This window comes from Lolium rigidum, chromosome 6 (genome assembly GCF_022539505.1).
Source record: "Lolium rigidum isolate FL_2022 chromosome 6, APGP_CSIRO_Lrig_0.1, whole genome shotgun sequence".
Taxonomy (NCBI): Eukaryota; Viridiplantae; Streptophyta; class Magnoliopsida; order Poales; family Poaceae; genus Lolium; species Lolium rigidum.
The window spans coordinates 24,042,508-24,058,392 of NC_061513.1; the positions used below are offsets into that span (position 1 = coordinate 24,042,508).

General features: G+C 42.8%; 1 long non-coding RNA gene across 1 annotated transcript; it reads right to left on the reverse strand.

Annotated features, from left to right (window-relative positions):
• Positions 1-15,092: 15,092 nt before the first annotated feature.
• On the reverse strand, positions 15,093-15,764 carry LOC124659797. The gene is made up of 2 exons (XR_006989713.1): positions 15,676-15,764; positions 15,093-15,489 (listed from the first exon to the last, which is right to left on the reverse strand). It is a non-coding gene; the product is annotated as an uncharacterized LOC124659797 (long non-coding RNA).
• Between the last annotated feature and the right edge of the window lie 121 nt (positions 15,765-15,885).

Here is a 15,885-nt window from a genome sequence, read left to right on the forward strand (position 1 = left end):
CGTTGCGATCCCCTATACTTGTGGGTCATCACTCAGCAAAGGAGGAAATTCTTTTATGATTTGAGGCATTATTTTTGGGATGACCCACACTTATATAAAGAAGGAGTGGATGGTATTATGCGAAGATGTGTCCCCGAATATGAACAACAAGAGATATTGAGTAAGTGTCATGGTAGTGTTTATGGAGGACATCACGCCGGAGATAGAACCGCGCAAAAGGTTCTACAGTCAGGATTTTATTGGCCAACTCTCTTCAAAGATGCAAGAAAGTTTATTTTGTCTTGTGATGAATGTCAAAGAGTTGGTAATATCTCTAGACGCAATGAAATGCCTATGAATTATACTCTTGTTATTGAACCATTTGATTGTTGGGGATTTGACTTCATGGGTCCTTTCCCTTTTTCAGAAGGTAACAATCAAATACTTGTTGTTGTTGATTATGTTACTAAATGGGTGGAAGCCATACCCACAAAAAGTGTTGATGGTGAGACCTCTTTAAAAATGCTTTTAGATGTTATTTTTCCTAGGTTTGGAGTACCTAGATATCTTATGACTGATGGAGGTTCTCATTTTATTCATGGTGGTTTTAGAAAAACTCTTGCTAAATATGGTATTAATCATAGAATTGCTTCAGCTTATCATCCTCAAACTAGTGGGCAAGTAGAATTATCGAATAGAGAAATTAAATCTATCTTGCAAAAGACTGTTAATAAATCTAGGAAAAAGTGGGCTAGTAAGTTGAAGGAAGCGTTGTGGGCTTATAGAACTGCTTATAAAAATCCTATGGGTATGTCTTCTTATAAAATGGTTTATGGAAAAGCCTGTCATTTACCTTTAGAACTAGAGCACAAAGCTTATTGGGCTGTAAGGGAACTTAATAAAGATCTTAAACTTTCCGATAAGAAAAGGTTACTACAATTGAGTTCTTTAGATGAGTGGAGAAGTGAAGCTTATGAAAATGCTAGACTTTTTAAGGAGAAAGTTAAGAAATGGCATGATAGAAGAATTATTAAAAGAGAGTTTAATGTTGGAGATAAAGTCCTATTGTATCGGTCTCGTCTCAGATTTTTTGCAGGAAAATTACTCTCAAAATGGGAAGGACCATATGTCATTGTGGAGGTGTATCGTTCAGGGGCAATAAAAATTGTTTCGCTGAAAGATGATGCCACACAAGTGGTGAATGGACAAAGACTCAAACATTATATTTCTGAAGATTCTTATAATGAAGATGTTGATGTTATTCGAGTGGTGACTCCGGAAACTTTCATCAAAGATCAAATTGATAGTTCTGCAGAGTTCGACTTCGAATAGGTAACAATTTTGGTAGTAAAAAGTCCGCGTTTAACTTTCCGAACAATATTTTTGCTATTTTTAGAAAATATGAAAAATTACGAGATCGAATCGGAGTGGAGGAGACGCACGAGGGCGCGTCCCCACGTGGTGGCGCGGGCCCCACTCTGGCCGCGCCGCCATATGGGGACGGCTCCTCGGAGTCCCTCTCCCACTCGGGTTCGACCTGGTGCTTTCCTTCTGTCGTGAACATTTTTGCTATATAATCCCCCGGATCCCCCGAGGTCCGTATATCGTCTTCTCGTCGTGTTTTGTTTCGAGCTGTTTTCCGTCGAGATCTCGTTTTTGATCTAGAAGAACCATGGTCTCCAACAACAAGGGCAAGGGGGCTTTGAAGGAAGATATTCAAGATCCCGAGTGGAAAGAGATGGATGAGAGTGTCAAGGAAGAAGTGAAGAAGATGTCATCAATAAAAAGAGAGCGTCAAGCTGTTGGGAGTAAGCCAATCTTGGTGGGATCGGTTAACACTCGACATTCTTTTTCTCATAACTTGCAGGGACCCTTACCACCTGCTCCTAGCCTCAACTCTTTCCCTGCTGTGGAGGAAGCTTTACGGGTTACCGATGAGTTTTGTGATCAATACCGTGTTCTGAGAAGGGAAGTGTAGATACTTCAGGAGGAGAATAACCGACTTCGCAGAATGCTAGAGCGGTTCCTCACTCCCATCAGGGTCGTTCCACCATCACCACCGAAGGAGTAATTCATCATTGGTATTGGCACCCCCTTGGTTTATTACAAGCTTGGGGGGGGGGGGTGCCGCGGTATCACATCATCACTATCTTTTACATTTTTACTATCAAGTAGTGTCATATCATGAATAGGGAAGTTATCATATAAGATGGTTTGCAGTGTGGAAGTATCTCTCTTTTAGTTGGTTATCTATGTATCCCTTGGTGTGAGTTATCGTTGTGGAATATTAATGAGAAGTTTTATCATTTACTTTTTGCACACCTTATTTTAGTTTGCAATTTCTTTTATATGATTGATCTTGTTGTTAGTATTGATATCACTTTGGGAGCATCAAGTAGATCTATTTGGTTTTGGCAAACTTAGCATTGGTCAACAGCAACAATACTTTGAGGCTTAAGTAGAAAAGAGGGAAGTACATGTAGATATATTATTTCATTATCTATCTTTCTAGTTAGCTAATGAGCTTAGTATTCTGAAGTTAAAATTGTTTCTGCTTACAAGGAAGATGCATGATTGTTTCTATCACATGTATATTTGTTTGTTTCCCTCAACTCTTATGCTTGCTAACCAACCTTGCTAGCCAAGTACCTCTACTGAGAGGGAATGCTTCTCGTGCATCCAAAGCCTTAAACCAAACCCCTGCCATTTGTGTCCACCATAACTACCTATTATGTGGTATTTAGCGCCACTCCAAGTAAATATTTCATGTGCTACCTTTAAACAATTCAAAAGTTATTACTTCTTATTTGTGTCAATGTTTTATAGCTAATGAGGAAGTATGTGGTGTTTTATCTTTCAATCTTATTGGGCAGACTTTCACCAATGGACTAGTGGCATATACATCCGCTTATCCAATAATTTTGCAAAAGAGCTGGCAACGGGGTGCCCAGCCCCAATTAATAACTTTCATTAATAATTCTCTTCACATGTTTTGCCCTGATTTATCAGTAAGCAACTTAACTTTGCAATAGACACTCCTCCATGGTATGTGAAATGTTGGAAGGCACCCAAGGATTCGGTTAGCCATGGCTTGTGAAAGCAAAGGTTGGGAGGAGTGTCATCCATAAATAAAACTAAAGTACATGTGTAAACAAAAGAGAAGAGGGATGATCTACCTTGCTAGTAGAGATAACGTCCTTCATGGGAGCCGCTCTTTGAAAGTCTGTTTGACAAGGGGGTTAGAGTGCCCACTACCATTCGTTGACAACAACAAACACCTCTCAAAACTTTATTTTTATGCTCTCTTTATGTTTTCAAAACTTAAAAAGCTCTAGCACATGATTTAATCCCTACTTCCCTCTACGAAGGGCCTATCTTTTACTTTTATGTTGAGTCAGTAAACCTATTTCCCTCTATCTCAAGCAAGCAATTGAGTTGTTGTGATCCAACCATTTATATTGTGATCTATTTAATCATGTCTTTTATTCTTCCTTGTTTAGTACAAATTTTATCTGAATGAATATGACTTTGAAAGTTATCAATGATTATGAGGAGATTGTTATGATTGAGCATGTAAGTTCTGCCATATAAGCTCTAATATAAAGGCTCTGCTCGAAAGATAAGTACAATCTGTTAATAGTTCTTTGACCAAGAACAAAGTTTGCCATCACCAATTATGATTTCCTATGCACCTTTATTTGTGATTTCTCTTTACTTATTTCAAGTTGAGTTATATGAGGAAGTTGTTTATTAGAATGTCTTGTGTGAATTAATAAATGTGATGCTTCGTGTCCGTATTTTATTTATCGACTCTTCACTCCATAAACATGTGGTCTTGTTTACCGAGTTCGGCTTCGCTTGGGGACAAGCAAGGTCTAAGCTTGGGGGAGTTGATACTTCCATTTTGCATCACTATTTTATATCATAATTTACCGTTATTCATTGATATATTTCATATTTAGAGATGATACTTATGTTATTTCACCTATTTTGCATGTTTCATGATTATTGGAGAATTACTCACCGGAGTCAGGATTCTGCTGGAAAAAGCGCCGTCAGGATACAATATTTCTGAAGATCAACAATTGACGGAAAATATACCGAAGCTCCTATTTTTGCAAATGACGGAGCCAGCCAAAAGGGGAGGCCGAGGAGGGCCGCCATGGGCCCTCCCCATAGGCCGGCGCGGCCACCAAGGCCGGCGCGCCGCCACGTGGAGAGGGGGCCCACGACCCCCTCGGCCATCGCCCTTCCGCGTACTTCATCTCCCAGAAACCCTAAGGTGCGGGGGGACATCGAGGATAGACACCGCTGCCTCCTCGAGGCGGAAAACACCAGAGAGAAAAGAGCTCTCCGGCAGGAAGAAATCTGTCGGGGAATTCCCTCCCGGAGGGGTAAATCGTCGCCATCGTCACTGTCATCGAGCTGGACTTCATTGGGATCATCATCATCATCATCTCCACCACCGACACCGTCATCTCCACCGCTGCACCTCGTCTCCGCTGTAACATCTAGGGTTGAATCTTGAGTATTTCATAGGGGAAACTCTCCCGGTGTCGGTTACTCCTTGTTATTGATGCTATTGAGTGAAACCGTTGAATCAAGGTTTATGTTCAGATTGTTATCCATCATCATATCACCTCTGATCATGTTCCATATGATGTCTTGTGAGTAGTTCGTTTAGTTCTTGAGGACATGGGTGAAGTCTAAATGTTAGTAGTGAACTATGTTGAGTAATATTTAATGTTTTGATATTTAAGTTGTGGTGTTATTCTTCTAGTGATGTCATGTGAACGTCGACTACATGATACTTCACCTTTATGGGCCTAGGGGAATGCATCTTGTATTCGTTTGCTAATTGTGGGGTTGCCGGAGTGACAGGAACCTGAACCCCCGTTGGTATATCGATGCATGAGGGATAGCAGGATCTCAGAGTTTAAGGCTGTGGTTAGATTTATCTTAATTACTTTCTTGTATTTGCGGATGCTTGCAAGGGGTTTAATCACAAGTATGTATTAGTCCTAGGAAGGGTGGTGCATTAGCATAGGTCACCCACACAACACTTATCAAAACAATGAATATTAATCAACTATATGAAGCGAAAGCACTAGACTAAATTCTCGTGTGTCCTCAAGAACATTTGGTCATCATAAGTAAACAAACCGGCTTGTCCTTTGTGCTAAAAAGGATTGGGCCACTCGCTGCAATTATTACTCTCGCATTTTACTTACTTGTATTTTATTTATCTGCTATATCAAAACCTCCTGAAAACTTGTTTGTGAGCATTTACAGTGAATCCTTCATCGAAACTGCTTGTCAACACCTTCTGCTTCTCGTTGGGTTCGACACTCTTATTTATCGAAAGTACTACGATACACCCCCTATACTTGTGGGTCATCACAGACCGAATCTCATCGGCTAATATGATACCAGTATCAGTAGCAGGACCAAAAAGATTTTTGTAAAAAGTAGTAGCATGACTCAGTAAATCTGGCGTCCCGAGAATTATATACTCACCATCTTCCAGAGAGAAAATAGTTCTCTTCCTTTTGCATCCATTAGAGATTCTATGAAATAAGGAAGTATTACTATCACCTTGAAGGAGACATCTTTCTCTAGATCTTTAGTGCCAGTAGTTCTCTTCTTTATCAATAATGTGTAAAAAGTCTTCCTGGATCTGAGCTCTTCTTCTTATCTGTGCTGCAGATAGGGGATGATCTTCTTCCAGTCTCTCTAGCTCTTCTAATTCCTTTCCAATATCTTTTTTTTCCTTTTAATGTCTATTCCTCTCAGATTTGCTCCCCATCATTTCAAATCTTTCTTAAAAAAAATTCAATTTCAACTGTAGCTTGCCGAGGCTGTCAGTTGCCCGCACAAGATTTTTCCAGGCCCTGGAAACTCTGGTAAGGAAATCTTCTTCCTGTAACTAAGCTTTTTCGAATTTGAAGTCCCTGACAACCCTGTCTCTTTGTTCTATTGTATCTAAAATTAGAGGATTGTGATCAGACACTTCCCTTGCAAGCTTCTTGGCAGTTGTTGTGTGAGGAAATAAATTTTCCCAAGAATCATTCATCAAGAATCTGTCCAACTTCTCCAGAGTGGGATCTTGATGGTTATTTGATCAAGTATATTTTCCACCAGATAAATAGATTTCCCTCAAACCATGACTGTTGATAATGGCATTGATCATATCTGTCCATCAAGTCCTCCTTGTATTTTTGTATTTTTCAGAGGAAAATCTGATTATATTGAAGTCCCCTCCAATAAGCAGAGGTAACTCTTGATCACTGCAAACATTCCCCAGCTCAGCTAGAAATTCTTCCTTGTTTTCCAACTGAGCAGCTCCATATACTATAACGAGATTCCATTTCAACTGTAGTTTCAAATCCATCAAAGTAACTTTGATGTGGAATCTCCCAACACTGGTATTACAAATGTTAAATCTGGATGACCTAAAGTCACCCAAGATCCCACCACTCCTTCAAACAGAAGGAATCAATCTTCACTCGAAGCAGTTCATGTGATCAAATCTCCTGAAAAAACTGGGAGAACAATCTTTCTTTATAGTTTCTTGCAGGCCAATAAAATCTATCGCTTGCTCTCTTAGCAGATCTGATAGGAAAACACTCATACCTTTCTTGCCTACACCTCTGCAATTCAAAGTTGCTCCTATCATAAATATTTGGAGTTTTGTTTCCTCCTTCTGGTTCCAGTCATAATGCCACGCAAAGGGTGGTCATTAGAGACTTTCACCGAGACAACACTAGATTTTGTATGTGCTCCTCCGGAGGCAACACCCGATTTGGTTGTCTACTGACTTGGGCATTGTTCCCCGACATATCAGACACCGCGCGATAGTGGTGAGGCGGGTCGAACACCACAAGCTATGATACCAATTCGTCAAGCCTAGCAAGGTACTGAGACGAGAGAGGGAGGGAGGGGGAGATAGTGTGGTTTGCGTTGCGTCGAGCTCAACTGAGTGCCACTTTTCTATTTCTCCTTTATTTATATGGATTCGGAGATCCACTCTTTTACCTAACAAGAACGGCTAGTCACCTCCGAGCTTACCGGTCATGCTATTCCATGGTGCTCGTCGTGTGCTGCCCACTACGATCCCCACGACGAGGTACACATCGTGCCATCCCATGAGTTATGGTCGCAGCGACAATCTAGGTGATGAAAATAGCTCCGACGAGGCGCAAACAAGCTCACACACTCGTGAATTATTTCCTAAAAGTGAATTATTAAAACACTATGATGTCCAGCATAATTACTGACAATAGCAAACAGGCGCAGTTCAGTTCTATCCGGCGATGTAGTTTTGGCCCAAGACAAGTGTTGTCTTTCATTGTTCATTGAGGTTGCCACCGAATACATCGTGCCCCACACGATCGGTAGGCAATCGGTGTAGCTCCTTTATATGGAGTAGTACTCCCTCCATCTCAAAATGTAAGGCGTATAAGGACTGATCAAAAATCAAACTTTACTAACTTTGATCAAATATTTAGAAAAATATATTTACATCTACAATATCGAATGGACATATTAAAAAAATATATGTTATGGTGAATCTATTCATGTTGATTCAGTACTGTAAAATATTTATATTTCTGTATATAAACTTGGTTAAATTTGAAAAACGTTGACTTTTGACTATTCCTTAGACGCTTTACATTTTGGGACGGAGGAAATACTTATTATCGGCCGTGACCGGCACGCTGTGCAATGAGACTGAGAGATCGATCCAACTCTCTGTCGCCATGCACACATCACCTTGGGCGTTCACCATGCAACTAGGTACAATTCTGCATTGGAGAACCAATGTGGAGGCTTACCTGTGTATATGGAGAACCAAGGATAGAAGACCGTCATTCTATGTGGACAAAGCTTCAGGATCTGAAAATTCGGTCTGATTTGCCATGGTGTGTGATGGGGGACTTCAACGAGGCTATGTGGCAGTTTGAACACTTCTCTGTCTCTCCACGCCCAGAATCGCAGATGCTAGCCTTCCGTGATACTCTCGAGGTCTGCGGTCTAGTAGACCTGGGTTTCTCGGGTCTACCTTTCACTTTTGATAACAAGAGGAAGGGGAGGAGGAATGTACGAGTACGTCTTGATAGAGTGGTCGCTGACAACAATTGGAGGAATATTTTTGCGGAGGCCAAGGTAGTACATCTGGTGTCTCCCTGTTCGGATCACAGCCCGATCATTCTACACTGTGTAAAGGAAGATGAACGTGGCATTAAGCCCTGTAGTAGACAGTATGAAGTTATGTGGGAGCGGGATCAAAGTCTGCTGGAGCACATTTCAAATGCTTGGGCTAAGGCTGGGCCTAAAGCCAACTTGGGCCAAATCAGAGCAGGATTGGGGAAGGTCATGCAGCATCTGTCCTCATGGAGTAAGCAGAAATTCGGGAGTGTTAAAGCTGAGTTGGAAAAATCACGATTGAGGTTGGAGGAACTCATGCGTATGAATGCCGACAGGGATGAAATACGCAGAGTGTCTGATCATATGAATGAACTCCTGTACAGAGAAGAAATGATGTGGCTCCAGAGATCACGTATTGATTGGCTTCGTGAAGGAGATAGGAATACAAAGTTCTTCCATAGTCGAGCTGTCTGGCGTGCACGGAAGAATAGGGTGAAACAGATTATTGATGATGATGGTGTCAGCCATACAGATCAGCAACAAATGGGCAGCCTTGTCTCTGACTACTTTCAGAATATATTTGCTGCTGATTCCTCTATTGATCCGAACCCAGCTCTTGAGTTACTGGATGTAAGAGTGACTAGCGATATGAACAGAACGCTATGTGAAGATTTTACGGATAAGGAAATTGCTGATGCCTTGTTTCAGATTGGTCCGCTGAAGGCACCAGGACCAGATGGCTTCCCTGCTAGATTCTTCCAACGTAATTGGGGGTTTTTGAAGGAGGAGATTATTCCTGCAGTTAGGTTGTTCTTTGATACAGGGGTCATGCCTACTGGGGTCAATGATGCTACAATAGTTTTAATACCTAAGGTGGATAATCCGACGAAAGTGACAGAGTTTAGACCAATAAGCCTATGTAATGTGATTTACAAAGTGGTAGCGAAGTGTCTGGTGAATAGGCTGAGACCAATTCTGGATGAGATTGTATCTCCAAACCAAAGCGCATTTGTACCAGGACGGATGATCACTGATAACGTCCTCCTTGCGTTTGAATGTTTTCACTATATCCAGCAAGAAAAAGATCCAGTGAAGAGTTTCTGCGCTTATAAACTTGATCTGTCAAAGGCTTATGATCGGGTTGATTGGGGATTCCTGAGGCAAGCGATGCAAAAGTTAGGCTTCTCTCACCGGTGGGTGCATTGGATAATGTCATGTGTCACCACGGTGAGGTATTCTGTTAAATTCAATGGAGCTTTCTTGGATTCGTTTGCACCGTCGCGTGGGCTACGGCAAGGTGACCCTCTCTCTCCGTTCTTATTCCTGTTTGTGGCGGATGGACTCTCAGCCCTTCTACGACAAAGTGTGGAACAGCATGTTATTACACCAGTAAGAGTGTGCCCGCGAGCGCCCGGGGTGTCACACCTTCTTTTTGCGGATGACACGCTGCTGTTCTTCAAAGCTACTATGCAAGAAGCCGATGCCATTGGTGAGGTGCTGGATGCTTATGCGCGTGCTACAGGTCAACTGATCAATCTAAGTAAATGTTCAATTTTATTTGGTAGTTCATGCCCGGAGCCAGTTAAAGAATCTATAAAGAGTACACTGCAGCTTCAACGATCTGAGTTCGAAGAGAAGTACTTGGGTCTCCCGACTCCACAGGGACGCATGAACAAAGGAAAGATGCAGAACTTGCAAGTACGGCTAACCAAGAGGTTCATGGAATGGGGAGATTCTTTTCCCTTGCAGGCAGCGAAGGAGACTTTGATCAAAGCTGTTGCCCAATCCATCCCGACATATATTATGAGCGTTTTTAAACTCCCTTTAGCTCTCTCTGACGATCTAAACCGCATGGTCAGGAATTATTGGTGGGGATCAGAAAAAGGAAAGAGGAAAACCCATTGGAAATCTTGGGATATTCTCACTCATCCTAAGCGGTGCGGTGGTTTGGGATTCCGAGACTTCAGACTTTTCAATCAGGCGCTCTTAGCGCGCCAGGCGTGGCGGCTCCTCACCAAGCCAGATAGCCTTTGTGCTACGGTTTTGAAAGCTCGGTATTACCCTCATGGACGTCTTGAGGACACTGTTTTTGCAGGTAACGCGTCATCGACTTGGCAAGCTATCACGCATGGACTCGAGCTTTTGAAGAAAGGCCTCCTTTGGAGAATTGGAGATGGAAAACAAGTGCGGATATGGCGTGATCCCTGGCTGCCGAGGCCTCCCTCATACAGGCCTATCTCCAACCAGGGTGGTTGTCGTCTCCGTCGTGTGGACGCCCTAATTGATGCAGATGGAACCTGGAACCAGCCTCTAATCCGCAAGCACTTCTTCGCTCCTGATGTGGAGGAAATCCTGAAGATCAACCTGTCTCCTCGACACATGGAGGATGTCCTTGCATGGGGTCCTGATCGGCGAGGTCTCTTCTCAGTACAAAGCGCGTATAAACTGGCGTGGGAACTCACTCATCGCACTAATTTGTGCGCCGCGAGCAGGGCACCGGACGGTCGTCGTACCGTCTGGGACACGGTATGGGGGTGCCCTGCTCCCCCGAAGGTACGCGTTTTTGCATGGCGTGTTGCTACAAATGGTCTAGCCACTTGGGAGAATAAAATGAAACGTAAGATTGTTACATCTAACATCTGTGTTGTTTGTGGTTTGGAATGCGAGGATACTTTCCATGTTCTCTGTCGCTGTCCCATGGCGAGGGATCTCTGGCGGGCAATGGAGGAGGTGTGGCCGCTACCGGCACTTGAGAGCATCAAGAACTCGGGCCCAGAGTGGGTCCTGCAAGCCCTGGTTCAGGTGCCGGAGACGACGCGCATGATGATGCTGATGATCTGGTGGCGGGCATGGCATGTTCGTAATGAAGTGGTGCACCACAAGCCAGCGCCTCCTATTGAAGCGTCGAGGCGCTTTCTTCGGAGCTATGTTGATTCCCTGCTGGTCATCAAGCAAAATCCGATGTCAGACCCAGTCAAGGGGAAGGCTACCATCTGCTATGATGTGCAAGCGAAGCATGGGAGGCAGGTTGACCGGACATCATCATCGAAAACCGAATCGGTATCCTGGGTTAGGCCCCCGCCAGGACGGTCGAAACTGAATACTGACGCATCGTGGTTAGGCGACGAAAGCACAGGAGGTGCTGGAATGATCCTTCGAGACTTGGCGGGCAACATAACAGGCTCAGCTTGCTGGTCTTTGCCCCCTTGTGGTAGCCCGTTGGAGGCGGAACTGAAGGCGTGCATTCATGGTTTGTTACTGGCCATGCAATGGACGGAGGAGCCAATCATAGTGGAGTCAGGCAAGCCTTGAAGCAATCCAGTTGATCAACGAACCTGGGCCATGCCGGTCCATCCTGGCAGCGTTGGTTTATGAAGTGAAGTCGTTGGGTGCGCTGAGAGCGTGTGTGTTTAAGCATATTATTAGTAGAAACTGTAATAATGTGAGCCACTGTTTGGCTCGTGTTGGACGAGTAAATTCTTGTAGCAGAATCTGGCCTCGTTCTGGTCCAGAGGAAGCTCGTTTAGTTTGTAACCAGGATGGCACTCCTTTGCCTTGATTAATGAGGCTTCCCCCCCCCGCAAAAAAAAAGGTACAATTCTGCATCATCTCAAGTCGATAGAGATGAATAACTACTGACGCACATCGGCGGATGAGCGAGCTAGCTAGCCTAGTACTAATAGCGTAACCGGCAGCAGCCGTGCACGGCACCACACCACGGGATGGGTGCCATCGACCGATCGACGTGCCGTTGCTTCTGCTGATAGCTACGCATTCACGCATGGTCACGCGAAAAGGAGTCGTAGCCACCGTGACCCAGGTCCAACCGTTCTCTGTGAGCAGCTGCTCATCGAAACGCGCACGGACTTGCCTTTTTTTTTCTTTCAAAATGGAGGTTGAAATTCCAACGGCCTGGCCTCCGCATTAAAATGATTGACTCATACACTTTTATCTACATTATTCAACTTATACAAAGAAAATACAAAGAGATAAATCAAAGCAACCTCAGATTTCACATCACCTACAAGGTTGATGAATGGGGCAGCTATGTCGAGAGACTGTGCATCTGATCTCACATCTACGCAAATCATCTTAAAATCGTAGACCTCACCAAACCGTCCAACAACGAGGCAGGAGCACAAACCGGTCCAAACCCTCGATCAGACCGTTGCACACACTCGAGAAGTCATTGCTGCCATCTTTCACCGACCCATCTTAGAACACGGATCAAAGCATTGACTTTGTCAGGCATGATGTTGATGCCGCCACGGCGCCACCACTATGCTCTCATCCATCATTAAGCACCCGCAAACAAGACCCTGCCATCATCGACACCGTACATGAAACACGGCTCCACCAGCAGACCCCACCAGAAATCACGTGTTTGAAGATGATGCCCCCAAGCGGGGGATCGAGTGACATATTGAAAATGTCATCATCATTCAATCCGGGATACCTAAATCTAAGGTTATCCCAATACGTATTCAATGGAGGCGAAAGTCGCAACAACGATGCATCGCCTCCATCCCGTGTTGCATCCTTAGGGGTCGGGTCGTTCGTTGTCGATCTCCGTATGGGCCAAACAAATCGTCGGCCCCGTGCAGCTAGCCCCAGGTAATGCATCGGTCTTCCGACACCACAAGTCTTGTGTTGTCGACAAAGTAAAAAATTAGGCAAAGGTATGGAGCCTAGCCGGGCATCCTTTTTGGTGTTATGCAATTCCGGAGAATAGGCTATCGATCTTAAGTTTTAGGACTTGTCGTCCTAGACACTTGTCCCAAAATAACTAATTTTTTCTTTATGAATGAAAATAGCAAGATTTTTGCCCCGTTTAAAGATAACACCATGGGCTATATAGGTTACGACTCGTCGCTAAATCGAACAGTGATGTGCATGGGCGAGCGGCAGTGTGGGATATACGCTGACGAACGAGCCAGCGGATGTAAGTGCAGTCTGCATGCCTGCATGTCTGCATGGGCAATGCATGGCCTGCATGGCTCGTTTTGTCTGTCTTTTTTTTCTTTGCGAGGAGAAAGCGGCGTGCGCATGTTCCCACTAGCCAGCCCCAACTAGGCCCGATCGAAGTCACGAGTATCGTTAAGCTAATCATCGTCCTCGTCCGTATGCACCACACCGACCGGCCGGCAACCGTTCTGCCTAGGTTCGTTCCCACCGCCCCCCTGACACCTTACCAAACACCAATTCATCACCAACATGAGATTGATCCCCACAAGAGGATATCGATAGACTCGTAACGCAGATGGAATCCGAAAGCGGTGGGTGATGCAACACGCTGGAGTGGCTTCTTTTTTCTTTTTTGTGCGAGAAATGCTGCAGTAAACTTTGGTCAAAATGCAATAAGGGCTTCTTCAATTCAAAGGATATTGCAAACACACATAACGAACCCATGAATAGGTTGGCATGGCATTTGAAATCCTAGACGAATGGAAAACATATAAAACCAATAAAGAAAGTGGTTTGGTTGTCCCACATAAGTACAAAACTTCTTCCATTCAATCAGTACAAGATATCACATTTTAGCGGAGTTCTCGTGTCGGCTATGCTTGGTCGACCATTAGATTAATAACCAACAACATCTTCGGGTAATATGTTTACCTACGGTTATAAATCGACGATTACCCGTTGTGTACGTTTTACTCACTAGTCACCCCCGCAAATGCTTATAGTTGACAGTGTCATGTTAGATATTCATTTTCCAACTATATCACCTACTGTTGGTCTTATAATAGTCGACATTACATTTGCACTAGTATGATATCCGACGGTATAAACGTCATGTCATTTATCCTTATAGGCTAGCTTAGAGTTGACCAACACCGTAAATTTGTAAACTTAGCGACCGTCGAACTTCACATCCGCATATTTTATGCACTGAGGCATTTTCTACAACATGGGGAATTAGTCACCTATAATGATAACTTGCATAAAAATATGTTGCAAAACAAGAAAACGGGATTAAGGATGACGCTAATTCAGAAATTTACATATCAAAAACATCTGATAATGACACAAACACACAAAGAACATATGTTGTACTTAACATAACTTCCAAAAATATATGATCCATATAGGGATCGTCATGGAAAACATAATAGTAACTAATATAGTGGTCTAAACATTATGCATAAAGCTACATTGTACTCCAAAAAATTGCTATTTTGAATTGAACTAGCACAAATGCCCGTGCGTTGCTACGGGAGAGAAAAATTTACATCGTCAAGGCACACGAAATAAGCACTTGTTGAGATGGAAGGTTAGATAGTGTTGTGCACAATGATAAATAAAGCATGAATTTATCTTATATATTAATTTCTGAGAACGATTTTTTGGCACATGGGAGCATGCTTCTTTTATTTTGAAATACACGTTACACACATTTTTTAATTTCAAAAAATTAAAACAATCTTCACGTGATACGCACCCACAAAGTCATTCCACGATTATTCACCGTAAGATGAGCTTTACCATGAAGAGAGAAATATGAATTGTTATTATGTCCAAAGGTGCAAGGAAGACGGAAATCAACAATAACCAAATATTGTAAAGTGGAAGCAACCAAAATGAGAACGCGGGGACTTAGCTCTGAAGACATGGAATTAGAAAGCACATTCTGCTAATCAGATTGATATGCTCTTACCTGTAGTTAGCTTGTCATGCATCACTTTTCCAAGTATAATGTGGTAAATAATAATTGTCTGGAAGTATCAGCACAACACCAACAACTGTCAATCTTGTTTTGCTCAAGTGCTCAGCTGGAATCAGTGAAACACACCAAATGCCACTTACTGTAAACACAGACATTGAAAGGGACCAATAGATTGTACTATCCGGTGGTAAAGAAGTCAGGTTGAGTGATTGTTATTCCAGAAGAGCAAATCAACCTATTAGTACATAGAAAGATAGGCAGGTCAAAAAACAGTTCAGGTTGAGAGATTGTTATTCCAAAAGAGCAAATCATCAACCTATAATTGTAGATTATAGATTTATAGTACTTAGTAGTAAATACTGTCTAATTAGTCACATCATTTGCTGACACGTGACAGCCAGGGCTTGCATCTTCATTTGCTTCTAACGTGTCCAACTACTCATCTGAGAGTATTTTAGTAGCTTGTACTGACTTCACTTGAATTCCCCGAGAAAATGTTACACTGATGATGAGGGGAAAGTAAGGATCCCTCCTAGGAGACAGCTTCAAGAGTCTGATTCAGGCTAATCAACTTGGCTATTAGTAAAGCATCACATTTCAGCTTTGTTCATTGCATAAATCGGACATTTGTGGTACTTAAGATTAAGGTCTCGCCCCAGATGATTATATGCTTCTCGATACTCGCCCTATTTCACCTGAAAATTAGTACAACAAAGTTAGCTATTTCTATTTGTAATTACACGAAAGCAAAATCGGAACCAGTTGAAAGAAAGGCACACAATATTCAAACTCTACTATACCTATAGATACCATCTTTGCAATTGCTCCTATTATTATTAGCATGCTAACTAAGAAAACTTGTAAAAAATTCATCGACGTACGCTTGGTGCAAGTTCTGCATCACCACCTGCCACAGATATTTAACTATATGAAACCTGCATCGGAAAGAAATAGGAACTTTGTTAAGGTAATCAGCGATAAACTTAAATACCATTCAAGGAAAATATTACATGGGAAAAACAGAAGTTGCAGATCAGAACATTAAATCATAGAACATGAAAGATGATGCAAAACCTAGAAGGTGATCTACA